This window comes from Pinus tabuliformis, chromosome 9 (genome assembly GCF_031772625.1).
Source record: "Pinus tabuliformis cultivar Carrire ecotype Pingquan chromosome 9, CPIR1, whole genome shotgun sequence".
NCBI lineage: Eukaryota > Viridiplantae > Streptophyta > Pinopsida > Pinales > Pinaceae > Pinus > Pinus tabuliformis.
This window is the reverse complement of record NC_142307.1, coordinates 34,135,399-34,152,655: the sequence shown is the minus strand read 5'-3', so window position 1 is coordinate 34,152,655 and position 17,257 is coordinate 34,135,399.

Genomic DNA, 17,257 nt, shown 5'->3' with positions numbered 1-17,257 from the left:
TGAATCTATGAAAAGTGGATGGGGCATTACAAAGACCAAATGGCATGACGAGGAATTCATAATGGCCTTCATGAGTTCAGAAAGAAGTCTTTGGAATGTCTACTTATTTCATGCAAATTTGGTGATAGCCCGAGCGAAGGTCGAGCTTAGTAAAGAATTGAGCCCCATTTAGTTCATCCAGCAATCATCAACAACCGGGATGGGAAATTTATCTTTGACCGTCAGCTTTTTGAGGGCCCTGAAGTCTGGACACATACGCCATTCCCCATTTTTCTTGAGCACCATGACCACAGGCGATGAGTAAGGACTAATGCTAGGACGAATGACGCCTGTTTTGAGGAGTTCCTTGATGATTTTTTCAATTTCATTCTTTTGGGCAAACGGATATCTATATGGGCACACATTTGGTGGTTGTGCCTCTAGGACCAAAGTAATGCTATGATCATGTTCCCCTCTTGAGGGTGAAAGGTCATGAGGCTTGTCAAAGATCGGCAGATGGTTGTTTAAGATTTGTTTCATCTCAAGATGAATATGAATAGAAGTGGGTTCGAAGGCCTGGATGGCATTAAACTGGGCTATAACTCCATGGTGGCCCTTTTTTAACAATTTTTCCATCCTATGCGAGTTGATGATAGAGGGAGCACCCGCCTGGAGTCCGCGGAGGGTATGTGTGTGGTTATTCTGCTTAAAGCTCATATATAACTGCTGGAAATCCATTGTGATTGGGCCGAGTGTGCGGAGCCATTCAGTACCCAAGACAATGTCACACCCACCCATGTGTATGGCAAACATGTGGGTCTTTAGTTGATAATCCACCATTTGAAGTTTGACATTTTTATAGTAGCCTTCACATTTCATTGTCCCCCCATCAGCAATTTGGACCTGGAAATTAGAGACTGCTCTGACAAAAAAATGCACCGCTTCAGTGACTCTTTGATGGATAAAGTTATGTGTGCTGCCACTATCAATCAAGACTACTACAAGGAAATACTTAATGAAACCTTTGATTTTGAGAGTTTGGGGAGAAGAAATCCCTGTCAAAGCATGAAGCGAGATAACTGGTTCTTTAGGTGTAGCTGGGAGCGCATTTTCCAGCTGGTTGTCCTCATCTTCCTCCTCTGGTTCCTCAAATGGTGGGGCTTCCTCCGATGAACTGTGATCAGTAGCATCAATTTGAAAGAATTTGGGTTCCTTGCATTTATGCCCCGGGGAGTATTTCTCATCACAGTAGTAACACAATCCTTGCTTTCTTCTTTCCGCCATTTCCGCTAGTGACACCTTTTGAACCTTAAGTGTTTGGGTAGTGCTTGGAGCCTGGGTGGGGCGACCCTTGGCTATGAAATTTGGATGAGTCGACTGGGCCGCTAACGCGCGTTCTACTTCACGAGCTATCTTGCAAGCATCCAGCCATGAGATTGGGTGTTGCAGTCGGACGTGGGCTTGTATGGCATATTTGAGACATGATCATGTATGTATAGGGGAGGATTTTATCCCTTTCTCCTATCCTATGAAGGAATGAACAGGAAGCATCTCTACATTGAAGTTATGAAGGCCTTTTTTAGTCAGTTGTTGCTCTCGTAACTGTGATTTTAGGACGGTCGTCCTCCAGCCTATTGTAAATTACTTCCAAAGATGTTGCGCCTCGAGCAGCATCACAAACTATATCAGCAAAGATAGGAGCCATCTCTGTAAACTCAGCTTCAACAATGGTCTGTTTGCTCTGTTTCTGCATCACCTTTCTTAGGGACATGTCTTTTGTCGCTTTCTTGAGATAGACAAAATATATCAGCACAGAGGATATATAGTAATTAAGATTGAAAGCTTATGTGAAATGGCTTTGGATCATGAGAAAGGTTTTAATGAGATACTCGATTATAACTACCCATAACCAAGAAAATGATTATCCTTCCTCAGGCCACTAAATATTTAATAACCTATCAACTCATTTGTTTTAGCATTTAAAACATAATTATTCCACACACTTTACCGGACTTAATCGCACATCACCATCTTAAAAGGGATACAGTATAGTGTTACCAGATGTATTAAGCATAATGCGATTGCGGAGATTGCAATATCGCATTTCGCAAATTGTTTGTGGTTGTTCTAATGGCTTGGTCAAGTTTCTCACAAACTATGCGAGTGTGAAATGACAAGGTGATTTTATCGCAGCAGGAGACCTAATCACATATCGCACTTTTGTAAAGGTTTTTTAACATGGTCATGTGGAAAAGTGTGATTTACGATCTGTGATATGGATTTCATCCTTACTTAGTTTTGCAAGGTTTGGCTAGGAAATTTCTTAGAATTAGGGTTTTATTATCCTAAGCCTAAAAATTTAAAAGGGTCCCCATTTACAATTCTAATCCTAGCTATTGTTTGTTGTAAATGGGGGGGTTGCTTCGTAGTACAACAATTGGTGATTCATTTGGGAGAACCAATTATCACTGAGTAGTTTTCTAAAATTTCTAAAAACTTTCAAAGTAATTATGGTTATAAGAATAATGATTACATGAGTTATAAAGTAAACAACATGTCTATGGAATCATCATTACTTGCTCAACTTATTTACTTAATTACTTTACTCTTGTAATGATAGAAGTATAAGCACTTGCATCAGCTAATAAAGTTTAAAGAAATATAGTAGGTGTCTTTTGGAGATTAGTTTTTTGTAGTTTACTCATTTACCACAGATAGAGCTTTTGTTGCCAGCAGGCATTCATATCCTCGACATGGTTATCTTTTAACCAACAATGATTCATTGTCCCCCCTATATGAATTTTCAAATCTCAAAATGATATTCACTTCGACCTTGTCCTCTTTTTCCTTTTTTGAATGTAATTTTTCTCTTTTTGGTTTCTTAAAAGACATTGTCTAGGCGTGGTAACCTACTAATGACAATGCCATTCATTGGTTGTAACTAAACTGAACAAGCTGGCTCATGATGAGACCCCTTGTCTTCTGATCAAGGGGACCATTAGCTAATACCATGTTTGGTATGCAGTATTGGTAATATCAATTTAATCACTTCCCTATGAACGTGGAAAACAAGCTCGTAATGATACTTTTTATCTTTTATTTTTTTTTATATTTTAGAATTATATTCTAAAAAAGGAAAATTTTAACAGATTGGATGGATCATTGGCTCTTTTGAGAGTTTTGGGTGATAATGATAGAGTTTTTAAGATGTTGATCTGCAAAAAGCCTTACTAGGTTAAAGATTCTTTTTTGGACTGATAATAAAACCCTCATATTCTATAAGGATAAGAGTTTGTTTGTAAAATGAATAATAATTATTATTAGAGTCTATAGTGTCATAACATAATATTGTTTTTTTCTAAATGGTCTTATATCCCCCGCACGCGGTTTGCTAGGTTTCCTCTGACTGCGCTTTCTACTTCAACCCTTGGCATGGCCCCTCCAGAGGCTCCACCGGAGGAGGCCTCTCTTCAGCAGGCTTTCTCTGCCTTGGTCATATCATTACAGCCTCAAAGACCTCGCCCTACAGTCTCCAAATTCATGAAAAAACTTGATGGTTTACAGGAATTAATCTTACCTCCAACCTTGCCTCACATGGCGGCCCTTGCTTTAGCAGAACAAGGTCTCATTGGGCAATTTACTAGGCTTTGGCCATCTCCAAAAATAGTGCAAATATGGGTGGAAAGGAACTGGTCAGATAAAACTCAAGGGAAAATCTCCATTAGATTTTGTGAGAAAGGGTATTTCACTTTTCATTTTAAAACAAAAGAAGATAAAGACTTAATTTTCCGAAATGGGCCTTATTTCATGGATTCAAGAGAATTATATCTCAACAAATGGACTCCGGACTTTGATCTAGAGTTGGAAATACCCATTGTTGTTCCTATTTGGGTTCAGTTACCTCCACTTCCCCTTCACTACTGGGGAGATGAATCAGTTCGTGCTATTAACTATATCCAAATCGTTGTTGAATACTCTCCAATTTGTTACATTGTCGGGAATTAATGGCCTAAATACTAATTCTATTGAAAATATGTCTCAACTAAAATCTTCTGAGGGTATAAGCCTGGATGCCACATTAGCAAGTAAGTACGCACTTGCGTTTTGTAATCTAGGGACTGAAGATATGTTGAAAGTAGAAAAATGAGAAGTCAATTTCTGAGCTAAAGATTGATAGTGTTTAAGGTGCCTAAAGACACAATGAACTGTATTTCTCACATGTTTCACAATTATCTCTGAATCACTGTAGACTTGCAGGTACTGCCGATGGCTTTATACATTTTTTGGATTAGTGCTTCATATTCAGCGGCATTGTTAGTGCATTGGAATTCAAGTCTGCAGGCTAGCATGGTTTTCTCCCCTTGTGTACTAATCAAAATGCATCATGCACCTGCACCATCTTCTTATTTAGAGATGTCAAAATAGAGAGTCCAGAACAGAGAGTTATTATAAACTTTATCTACTAAATTTAGACATTTGGAAGGATCCGTTTGTGAAAAAATTTCTATTTGAGAGACTACGGTGTTATCTAAAAAGGGAGACCTTTGAGCATTAAAGGATCCTAAAGAGGACTCGGATGAGTAATTTCCAATGATATTATTAGTGAAAGCAATAGGTTTGTTGCTTCCCTCGAGGTCGTTGACCGCATATGTCATGAATTTCTCTCGGTCTACCCTGATTTGGTTAGGTTTACCATTGTGTGGCAACCACATGTGAGACCAATCAGTTGTGAAATAACCGTGCATCTTTTCAGACCAGTCCATACTGAGAATTAAACCATAAAATTCAGGGATATCGGCTACCAGAATATCAATTATTTGGGAAACTTTTGGATTAGAGGAAATCCTAATTGAAACTAATGTTATCTCTCCAAGCACCTCAACTTTTGTCCTATCTAGCTGAACTATGTGCACAACATATTTTTGAGGTGTAATGTTCAATTTGGTACACACAGCCCTTGGCATTATATTTGAGGAGGCTCTTGAATCAACAAGACAGTTGTGAACTTTCCTGTTGAAAATTTCTTACGTGAGTAGAAACGGAGGAACATGAGAAATATACCTATCACCAATCAGAACTAGATCTGAGGGATCTACCTTGTTTGAGGATGAGGGAGGTTTTCCCATATTGTAGGTAGCTTGAGTAACTATAGTAGATGGCAGAGGGGATACTGGAACTGCTTTCAATTCCCTTAATAAAATCTTCTGCTACTGTTTGAGTTTAGTGAGCTCATGCAGCGAGATGTTATCTCTAGTCTTCTTCATGTCTTCCACTATACTGTATTCGACCATGTCTAAAATTACCAATGTTTTTGAGGCATTTGGAGAATCTGTAGGGATAGGATTAGTTTGGATAGTCTCAGATTTCTTAGCTATTGTTTTCCCCTTTGCAGGAGTATCAACTTTCTGCTTGTGATTTGTGATAGACATGTCAGGATAGTTTTTACTTATTGTAGTCACTAGCATTGCTTGTGCCTCTTCTTCAGTTGGGAGAATAAAATCCCACATCACGTTTAGTTCAATTTCTTCATCCGTTTCGGCTGCCTCTTCATTTGGCGAATCTTATTCTGCTTCTTGGTCAGATTCAACATTTGAAATGGTGTTTGGGGGTTCTAACGTAGAAGAAGGGTTCCTTTTGAATGATCGAAAAGGTTTCTTAGGAGCAGAGGATTCTGCAACTTGATTTTAATTTCAACCATTTCGTTGGACATTGTCTTTAACACTTTCTAAAGGCCCTCAAGATTGAAAGGGTCTTTTGAAGCCTTCTTCTTAGAGTCATCCTTAAATGTCACTTTTTTGGTCTTCCTTTCATCTGTTTGTGATCTTTTTTCCAAAGCTATGATTCTTCTTCCTACAGACAGGGCTTCTTTCATGTTTTCTACAAGGGTAGCCTTATTGGCTCTATCTAAAAAAATTGCAATATTAGAAGGCAGAGATGATATATATCATTCTATTTTTACATCTACAACAGTTTTAAAGGCTCCTAGGATTTTGTTTAGCAATTTGTTAAATCTGGAGTTGAAATCTTTGATATTTTCATCTGGATTAGCTTTCAAATTAGAAAGATCATTGATCAAGGATGCTATGGTCCTATCATCACAAAATTTTGCAAGAAACACTTCTTGAAAAGTATCCTAGTCTCTAATTGAACCTGTTGGAAGGGAAAAATACAAAGACCCAGCAGATCCTTGGAAAGTATAAGGAAACAGTCTTATTACAACATCTTCATGTGCAACCCCATTGATATTCATTGCTAACATAAAATTATTTAGATGTTCTTCGACCAGGAGAGCATCGTCAGGATTATACTTAGGCAACCATTTTTCTAGGTTTCCTAGGAGTGCATTTGGATTTGCAACTAGGACAACACCAGGATTTGTCCAACGTTGATTGGCCATAGCTTGAGTTGGGGACTAGGAAAATGGAAGGTCGGTCCAGAAGTAGGTATAGATGGCAAAGAACTTATTACTAGATTAGTACTAATAATTGTAGTACTAATTGGAGAAGTGGATGTTTGAGAAGTTGTGGACTGGATAGAAGTGGATGGAGGAGTAAATGGATGGAAAGGTGATGTGATCTCGCTAGTATCTGATTCATATGTTGATGAAGTGAATTTCTTATGTCGTGGAGGAATGGGGAACTCGAAAGGGGTAACCCCAAGTCTCTCACTTTGCAGTCTAGTTAATACACCAGTTTGTTGTAATAAGGAGGTAACACTCTCTTCAGATATTTCGAGTCTCTATGGTTTCTCTGCAGAAATGGATATGTATTATAATTGTTGTATCAAAGAATGAACTTCGGTAGACTCAAGAGTGTAATCTGGGGAAGGTGGTCACCTTACTACTTCAAGGGACGAGGGAGATGTTTCTACTACTTCAGACTTCTGATCGGGAGATTCTAAACGAGTTTGAGAAGGGGTAGAAATGGTGGAGGGGTTTTGACTCTTTTGAATGTTTTTCAAATGATTTTTAGCTTCATCTACCATTCATGGTTGAATGCCCTCCTTCTAGCACCAAAATGTTGCGACCTCAGAATTCTGTTGCCGAAACATGGGGGATAACCACCCAATCCGGACCTTAAGACAGCTCCTTTTCCATTTATGAGTGCTTTTCAATAGAATAATGATAATCTAAGTGACCTATTCTACAATGCAATTTCTCTAACTAACTTATTCTAATATAAACCTGGGTGTTCTTGTGTGATATGTGATCTACAAGGATATCTATTTAGCATGTGATGATAAAGATTGAACACAACTAAATAGAGATGATAACGTAAAAGATAATTCTTTTGACTAAATAGTTAGTCAAAGGAATTTATAAAATATATCGCATATATGATGAGTTATATATGAAAATCACAACCTCGGCTAGGCATCATACAAGAGTGCAATTAATGCTTAACAGAAATAATAAATATCACATATAATCCATGAAAGTAAAGTTTTGACACTAATTAAAGGTAAACAGAATCAATCATACACGATAATAGTACCATATGTGTGAAGCCCTGTTCATTTGACAAATGACATAGACCAACTTCTTTCTTCAAATCAAATTGTCTCCCAAGAATACAAAAGTGCATCAACAAAGGAAAGTAGTTTGATATCTAAAAAAAATGATCATGTTCCATCATGTCACCAAAGCATTCACAAACTTACAATAATGCATTCTTTGCAAATGTTTTTGATAAAATTCTGGACCCTTCTCTAAATGCATGAAAAGGGTATAAATGCTACTCTAACTAAATGTGCAAAAATAGATTATACAAAATTTGAGGAGGTTTCAAACAACCTTCCTCCTAACTAGGTAACTAACTCCAAAAATAAAGAGAGGCTAAATAAACAAAGCTAAGAGGATGACTTGGTGTCTACCATCTTGTCGTTTAAATCGCAAATATCGGTCATCGATTGAATTTGAGGAGGTGGTCCGAAATCCTAAGTTGTCTGGTGAAGATCGCATTGGTGAGCGGTGGCAACATCCTTTGAGTCGTGTGAAGGGAATAGTTGAGAGTCATAATCTGGCTATGTGGCTTAACCAAATACTGCCAATATGACTCCCAGTTGGTCGTGGCTAGTTTCACAATTGCCTCTCTCTGAATCCTCGCCTTTTCTTGCCAGTCTTTATACAGAGTAGTTAAATCAGCCATTTCTTTCCTATTGCCTTCCTTGATGATATTGGTGTTGAACAGGATGTGGTTCAATACTTTGACAATGTTCTTTGATACTCCAGCTACCCTTGCGACTGCTAGCTTAGCATGTTTGATTCTAGCATCCCAATCTGTAAACAGAATGTCTTTATGAGTTTCTTCAATCTCGAGTAGATTAGACTTCTTTCCATCTTATGTTTCCTGCCACTCAATGAACTCACAGATTCTAGTGTTTAAATCATTAAACTCCGTTCTCTGGTCAATTGCCTTGTCTGTTAGCTGGTCGCTAGTAGTCATATGGTGAGTAATATGTGACATCTTTTGGCAGAAATACTCTTGTTGTCTCACCAGAAGGGAATTTAATTCGAAGGCCTCTTTGATGAACTCCTCAGTAGTGGGAACGTCCTTGTATCTGTCCATGGATCGTTGCATTTCATGGAGTTGCATGTTTTTGGTCGATATATCGGCCTCATGGCTTATTTTCAGGACCGCCATGTCTTGTTGCAATTGCTTTAGTTGCTCCGCCACTTTCCCCTTTGCGCTTTCTTTCTCTGCCTCAAGCTCTTGTTCGAGTTGTGCAATTCTCTCCTCTTTCTCCCTTAGCAGAGTAGAGAAGGAATTTCCTTGAACTGTGATAGTCTAGTCAACTGTGATAGTCTAGTCAAGTTCTTGGTCAGATTGAAAGGAATTTCCTTCCAGACAATGTCCATGGGCTCGTTTCCTGGTGGGAATTCAAGTGCATCTACCCTTCTCCTTTTTCTCTGCCTTCTAAATTCAGCCTTGTCGAGAGGGCTATAGAACACATCAAGTGGAGGTATTTCAGTTAATTTGAGAACAATCTCCGATGTGGGCAGAGCAGGGATAATTTTAGTATGTTGGGATGTTGTTGCTTGTTTCTCCATAGGTGTAGATTGTCTGTCTACAGACTTGGGCTCTGTATCTTTATGAACATGCGAAGGAGTTTTTAATTCCTCTGTTTCTTGGGTATTTGAGGCTCTGGAAGTGCCTTGCAATTTCTAATTAAACTGATCCCACTCCTGCTCCAAACTACCGCCTTTGGTCTCTGAACCGATTTCTGTAGTTGGGTTTCTCATCACTTGCTTCTCAGCTAACTTCCTACAGGACTCAACTATGTTGTCAGCATCTTGGGGCATCCACTATCAACAGTGATGCTTGGAGTAGACTTATCCTCAGGTTTTAATAGATGTATTGGGATCACTTGGAGCCTATCATCTCTGAATTCCTGAAATCTTTGAAAATATTTAGGTTTTAGATTTGCTTTTGCCCATTCGAACGCTTATTCGAAGGATATGGTTGACTGTAACAAATCCTCAAAATGATTATCATCATGATTGTATGGCTTGAGTTTAACTCCAGTAGTGACATTGTATGCCACTTTGTTTGAATCAAATTGCCTCTTAGGCAGTGTATGAAGCCTGAGGGCTTCCATATGTGTTGATTCCTTAGTGGCATAAACAAAATTGGCTAAAGCAAAAGAACCACGTTTGACAAGGAAAATGGGCCATAATGACTTCTTGTCGTCTTTGAGAACTTTAGTCAGGCCCTTTCCCACAGTCTGGTAGGCAATCTCTCTTGCTGATAACTTATCGGAAACATATAAAGGAAGGATGTGTGGATCAGTTGTGCTACCACAAACCCTAATATAGGTGAACCACTCTTCAATAAAATACTTTCCAACAGTAAGCAGGTCTGCTGCAGCTTCTTGGGAGAGCCTAGGGGCTTTCTTATTGAAAATAATTTGATGTAGGGGCAACACAACAGCATGGAATATCTTATAGAAGTGAGGTATGTAATGTGACACCCATATTTGTTTATGACTGAGAGGGATTGGGTAAGGATCTTGTAAGGTCCATTTCCAACCCATGGTTGGAAATGTTGTGCAAAAACAGATAGCATCCATAATGTAGGCACTAAAATAGAAGGGAGGGAGGTTATCTGAAAAGGAGGCTTTCTTTTGTCCATATTCAGTAATGGTGGTGGCTAAGTTGTCAGATATGATGGAATTCCAATTCATGATATGGGAATTAACACAAGCATCAATCAGAGGAATCCATTCTATTGAAAACTTAGTATTATTGGGTAGCCCATACAATCTACATAACATGGTTGTTGCATAGTCGTGGGGGTTTTACAAAGAGGCTATAACATACATACCTAATTTTTCATACTTGAATTTGTTTTCTAACACCCTCCAACCCTGAATTAGCTTGAAGGGGTCTGGATTCTTCTTTGCGAAGTTAGCCATAAATGTGTTGTCGTAGATATCTTGGGGATCAGGTATGTGGTACATCTTCTTCAGATCCTCTACTCTGAACAACCTTATAAGACCCATCTTTGAATTCTTGAACTGCCTATCTTCAATGATAATGTTTTCAATCACCCACCTGATCATGCCTATATGGGGTAGGATTTTAGCCCTTGCTCTTATCCTATGAAGGAATGACAGGAAGCATCTCTACATTGAATTTTGAAGGTCGTTTTGAATCAATTGTTGCTCTCGTAACAGTGATTTTAGGACGCTCATCCTCCAACCTATTTCAAATTACTTCCCAATTTGTTGCACCTCCGGCAACATCACAAACTATATCGACAAAGATAGGAGCCATCTCAGTAAACTCAGCTTCAAAAATGGTCTGTTTTCTCTGTTTCTGCATCACCTTTCTTAGGGACATGTCTTTTGTCTCTTTCCTAAGATAGACAAGATATATCAGTGCAAACGATATCTAGTAATTAAGATTGAAAGCTTCTATGAAATGACTTTGGATCGTGAGAAAGGTCTGAATGAGATACTTGATTATAACTACCCATAACCAAGAAAATGATTATCCTTCCTCGGGCCGCTAAATATTTAATAACCTGTCAACTCATTTGTTTTAGCATTTAAAGTATAATTTTTTCACACATTTTACCGGACTTAATCGCACATCACAGTCTTAAAAGGGATATAGTATAGCGTTATTGGATGTATTAAGCGAAATGCGGTTGTGAAGATCACAATATCGCATTTTGCAAATCGTTTGTGGTTTTTCTAACGGCTTGGTCAAGTTTCTCACGAACTATGTGAAGTGTGAAATGCGATTACGAAATGACAAGGTGATGTTATCGCAACGGGAGACCTAATCACATACCGCACTTTTATAAAGGTTTTTTAACATGGTCATGTGGAAAAGTGTGATTTGCGATCTATGATATGGATTTCATCCTTATTTAGTTTTGCAGGTTTCACTAGGAATTTTCTTAAAGTTAGGGTTTTATTATCCTAAGCCTAAAAATTTAAAAGGGTCCCCATTTAAAATTCTAAGCCTAGCTATTGTTTGTTATAAATCGGGGGGTTGTTTCGTAGTACAACAAGCATATTCTTATGTCTATATATATATATACATCTATAATTAAGGGATTGGATCCCAATCTTCGACCTTGTCTCTAATCCAGGTGCCTGCAGGAAGGAGGACTACTTTGTTGGCTTCCGCATCCGCTTCCTTATTATTCTATAGAAGAATGTGGAAAAGATTCACTTGAAGAAAGGAACCAACTAGCTTCCTTATTCTGGCAACGACTCTTGCTAGCCGAAAGTCCCTCGGGGATGTGTTATCCACAAGAATTTGAATCAAGGATTGGGAGTCACCAAGAATATTGGCTTTCTCAATACCAAGAACCTGTAAATGCTTAAGGCCTTGCAATAAATCCATGGCCTCAGCTTGCATTTTTGTACTGTGGCCCAGGCCCCAGGCATACCTGTTCTCTATGCAGCGATTCGCATTCCTGATGACACCCCCAGCCCTAGCAATTCCTGGATTGCCTTTGGCAGCCCCATCAAAAAACAAGGAAGAGTTGTCACAATTATTGAGCCAAATGCAGAAATCGCACTCAGCAAGCCTAATCTGCCAATTTTTCGTAGTTTGGAACTGTCTCTCATCCTCATAAAACTGAAGGCCAAGCTTTCCCCCCCATGCCAGTTCTTGAGGATTTAAATTATTTTTTCCCAGCTTCTCAAATTTCTCACCAAGAAATTCCTTTAGCAGGTTGTTGGCTTTTAACAAAACAAGGTTTCCCTTCTATGCTTTTTCTTGAAAAATTCTATGGTTGCGCTCAATCCATATCTGCCAGAAAATGAATTTTGGATAAACCATCCAAGCTGCCTTGAACCAGTTGTTATTGGGGAGTTTTCCGAGATAGAGATCAGCCTAATCATCAAAGTATCCAGCAATCAAGTTTAGCAGATGAATAGAGGATCCCCATGAGGAAAACACATCAGCCCAAATGCTCTTGGTGAACCTGCATTCAATCAATAAATGAGTGGCATTTTCCTCATTTTCCAGACAAAGATTACATCTGGAAGGGCCTAGGAAGCCTTTCTTTTTCAGTCTATCCTCAGTTAAAATGCTGTTGTGGCACAACATCCAACTGAAAAAAATCAATTTTTGGCACACATTTCTGCCTCCAGAGTCCTCGCCAAGTCGTTGGGCAGCAAGGGACGTGGGAAATTTTTTTGAGTTGTGCATAGCCTTGTGCAACAGTGTAAGAACTAGATAGAGAGCCCCAACCTCTCTTGTCTTGTTTCCTGATGCTCATCGGGTTCATTCCCTTCAGCTTAGTCAGCAGGAATGACCACGCCTGATCTAGAGCATCCGACATTTGAGGCTTCTTCTAACCTACCCACGAATTATCCTTCCAGCTAGAAATATCCCACAAAGTTTTGACGCCACTATTTAACATCCAGCTTCGAAGCTCAGAGAGATCTTAGAGTTCACTCAATGGTTCTTCGCTCATGATTTTATCAGTCCAAATATTAATGAGCTTGCCATTACCCATGATCCAATAGGAATGCTTTTGTATCAGAGGTAAGACATGCATGCAAAGCCTGTGGATTTGAGAGCCTTTGCTGGTGTGGGTGAGGTTATCCAAGCTTCGTAGCCTCTGACCCCTGAAATATTTCTTCCATAACACCTTTTGGGCCTAGTCTAGTTTCAGAGCTATTTGTCTCCACAAAATCTTAGCCCCCATAGCAATATTTTGAGTCCTCGGATCATTGAAATTCAGACCTCCTTCTAGCAAAGGTTTGGAAACTTTGTCCCAACTAACAAGGGGGATCTTCCTGTAATTTTTTTGCCTCCTTTCCAAAAGAACCTTTGAATCCATTCCTCCATCTTCTTGAGGATGTTGGAGGGAGCCAACATGGCTGAGAATTGGAAGATGGGCAGGCTAGATAGGACAGACTTAATAAGCATTGTTTTCCCTGCAAGGTTAAACCATGAGAAGCCCCAAGACTGAATTTTTTTCTTAAATTTCTCGACCATTGGGAGCCAATCTTTACTAGAGTGCCTCCTTTGGATGATAGGAAGGCCCAAATAGATGAAGGAGTTCCAAGAAGCAAAGCCAGCGAAACCCATATATCTGGAAATTGAGGAGAGCTCGTTGTTGCAGATATTCCAGCCATAAAAATGGCATTTTCCTTCATTTAGTTTGCTACCCGAAGTCCCATAGAAATCGTCCAACACTTTTCTGAATCTGGAGGCAGAGTACAAAGGCAACACCCAATAAAAGAACTTATGTCTATATATTACTGAACTTGTCATATGTAAATATTTATAGTTGTCTCCCTTCGATGGGATTGACACATTTTTTTAGACAATCAGATAGTGGCCAGACCACTGATACTTCATATGTTATCAAGCATCTTTAGCATGTAGTTTTCTAATTTAATGAAAATTATGATTTTTCCATGGGAAAAATAAATAAATAAGTAATAAATAAAATTTATCATTAAAATAAATATTTCACTTAACATGAAAAAATTAATAATAAAATCATAATAATTCTATATTCTAATTATTTTTGTGAAAGCTTTCTATAAATAATTATTTTACCGGTTCATAAATATAGATAATCTGAAAATGCAGATAAAAATAATTAAAATGTAACTTTAGAAAAAACATATTTCTATATTGATAAATGGAAACTCAAAATAGATAACTACAACAAACAAAAAAATGGATGAAAATAATTGAAATGTATCCCAAAAAACATATTCAATATATGGTAATTCAAAACTAGTTCTCCTAACATAATTCATATTTCAATTATTTTTGGGACAAATTGCCATAAACCATTACTTAACCAATACACAAACATAGATGATCTGAAAATACATATAAAAATAATTGAAATGCAACCCGAGAAAAACATATTCCTATGTTGACAAATGGTAACTCAAAACAAGTCCACTTGGGGTAGCTCAATTGGTAATGGTTGTGAAAATGAACTCTTGTTGAACCCAAAGTCTTGGGTTCAAATTGTGCTATCCCCCCATCTGATTGGGGTGAGAAGTTGGACATGATGAAGATGTAGTCCTACCAAGCTTACAAAAAAAAACACAAATAACTACAACAAACAAACAACATAAAATAGCTGAAATGTAGCCCAAAAAACATATTCAATATACGGTAACTCAAAATCGGTTCACCTAACATAATTCTATCTTTCAATCATTTTTGTGAAATCTTTTCATAAACCATTACCTAACCAGTCTATAAATATAGATGATCTAGAAAAAAATATGGTTAAATTGGAGGGATCTAGGAGAGTACGAACTCTAGTGTTTCTGGAGGGAACCTGGTTCGAATCCATGTAAACTCTCCAAATGGCTACTATGGAGGGGGTCTCCGCCTCCCCCTCTGGATGTCGAATATTATTTCCACTTATTTGTGGCCTCCCTTCCGAAGTGTCTACATCCAGTTGTGGCTGCAACTTCCAAGTTCATCAAGAGAAACATAGAGTTTAAGGACATCTCCTTGCTGGACGGAGCCCGTCGCATCTCCCTGGCGTATTCGAAGATAGCATTAATTAGGAAATTTATAGGAATGTGGCCCTCACCTAGATCTATGGATGCCTGGATTAAGAAAACTTTGACTCCCACGATGAAAGGTGAAATTGCACTTTTTGTTGTTGGTATTGGCTTCTTCATCTTTTTATTTGAAAACAAAGAAGATAAGGAGGTCATTTTTCGTAATGGACCATATTTATTTGGCTCCAGAGGGATGTATTTAAATATTTGGAACCTGGATTTTAATCCTGATGAGGACATCCCTACTCCCATTCGAGTTTGGGTCAAGCTCCTTCATCTCCCTATATTCTATTGGAGCGACGATTGCCTTCGGGTTATTGGTAATGGAGTAGGGAAATACTTGGATAAGTATGAGCCAAAAGGATCCTAATTTTCCTGTGCTAAAATTTGTGGCAGTTGACTTGGAAAGGGACTTCCATCTGAAATCAATCTAAACTTGGGAGAATGGAAGCACAAAAAAGTCTTATACTATGAAGAAATTCCATTCAAATGCAGACATTGTCATGACTATGGCCACTTTGCTAGAGACTGCACCAAAATTGGGAATGATAAAAGTCTGGATGTTCCAATTGCACAGGAGGAGCAGTGGCAAAAACCTTAGAAAGCCCCGAAAGGTAAAGGCTCGATGTTAAAACCTCGTAGCATGTCGGTCACCAATATGGTTTCGTCCTCTTCGAACCCGTTCAAAGTGCTGAGTGATGGATATATGGAGATGGAGGCACCACCTCAGACAATCATGGAGGAGACACAAGAAAGAGAAGAAGGAGAACTAGTAGCAGAAAATAGTCTGAAGGGGGATGGGGTTGAAGTTACCCCACCAAAGTTTGCACCTGTCACTGAAGCACCTCCAAGTAGCCTGCAAAAAGGTATGGATTGTGTTTTCACTTGGAATTTATCCCAAACTCTATCCTGGGTTGAAGAGTGCAGCAGCCAGGAAACTGATTCCAACAAGAAAGCTGGAAGACCAAATAAAAGGACATAGAGAGAAAGGGAAGCAGAACTAAACAAAAAGTTGGGGAATCAAATAGTCATTTCAGAAATTTTGAAAGGAAAAAAATTGAATAAAGAAGGAAAGGACAATGGTCGTTCCCCCTCCACCCACAAATTATGAAACTAATATCTTGGAACATAAGGGGGCTAGGAAACCCTGCTAAAATCCTAGCAGTCAGAGACATAATAAAACAAGAATGCCCATCAATAGTATTTCTTCAAGAAACAAAGTTAGAAGAAGTGGAAATTATGAAAGAAGCTAGGAAATTATGAAAGAAGCTAGGAAATTCTGGAGAGATAGCATTCCCTAAGAGGAGCCTTAGGAGGACTAGGCATATTTTGGTTGAACAAGAATTTTACTCTCGTTTATGAAATTAAGACAAAATCTTGGATAATGGCTCTTTTGGAAGATAAGGAGACAGGGGAAAGATTACCCTTCATAATCAGCCATTACGACCAATAATCAGGCAGAATCCCTTTCACTCTGGAAATGATTCAAAATAATTTTGGATATTGGTATCAAAACTTTGTATATAGTTGGCGATTCCATGATGATCATCCAAAAATGTATTAATCTTCTCAAGAATGTCACTCTCCTAGAAGATGAAACCTCCTCAATCATGGTAAGGATTACATATTTGTTATAATAAAAATTGAAAAAGTTCATCTATTCCACGTGTTGCGTGCCAATAACCATCTAGAAAATGGTTAGGCCAACGTGGGGGTGTTATTAGAACAAGGTTGAATTTGCATAAACCAACATAATTCTTCATGTCACATCCTTTGAATGGATGCATCAAGACAACATTGTATTGTGGTGGTAGGGGTCGTCAGAGTATTAAGACAGTAGTTAAGAAGGCCATCCCCTCGAGGTGCCTATGCAAGATGGTAGTTAAGAAGGCCAACTCTCTGAGGTACCTTCGCAGTGTCTTGGTTGCAATGTCAGTAGGTGGTGAGTTAATGCACGAGTGCGGTGCCGTCGGAAGGCAAATAATGTATGCTGACAGGTGGGTGTTGAAGCATTGGTTACTCATCGGAATTTTTAATATAACTACTTCTCCTAGGGATGAAGGAACCATCGTATTACGCTCTTGGGTTCTGGTGGTGGAAAATATGGAAGGAAAAGGCATTGGCAAGACTCTGCATTGTCACACATTTATCAAGGACAAGATCGAGAGGAATGTTGGGATTGATCAGGTTGTTATATATTTCAGTTGGCTTCAGTCAATTAATCAAAATATTTTCATTGTTCAAAGGCGTATAGCTGCAAAGATGT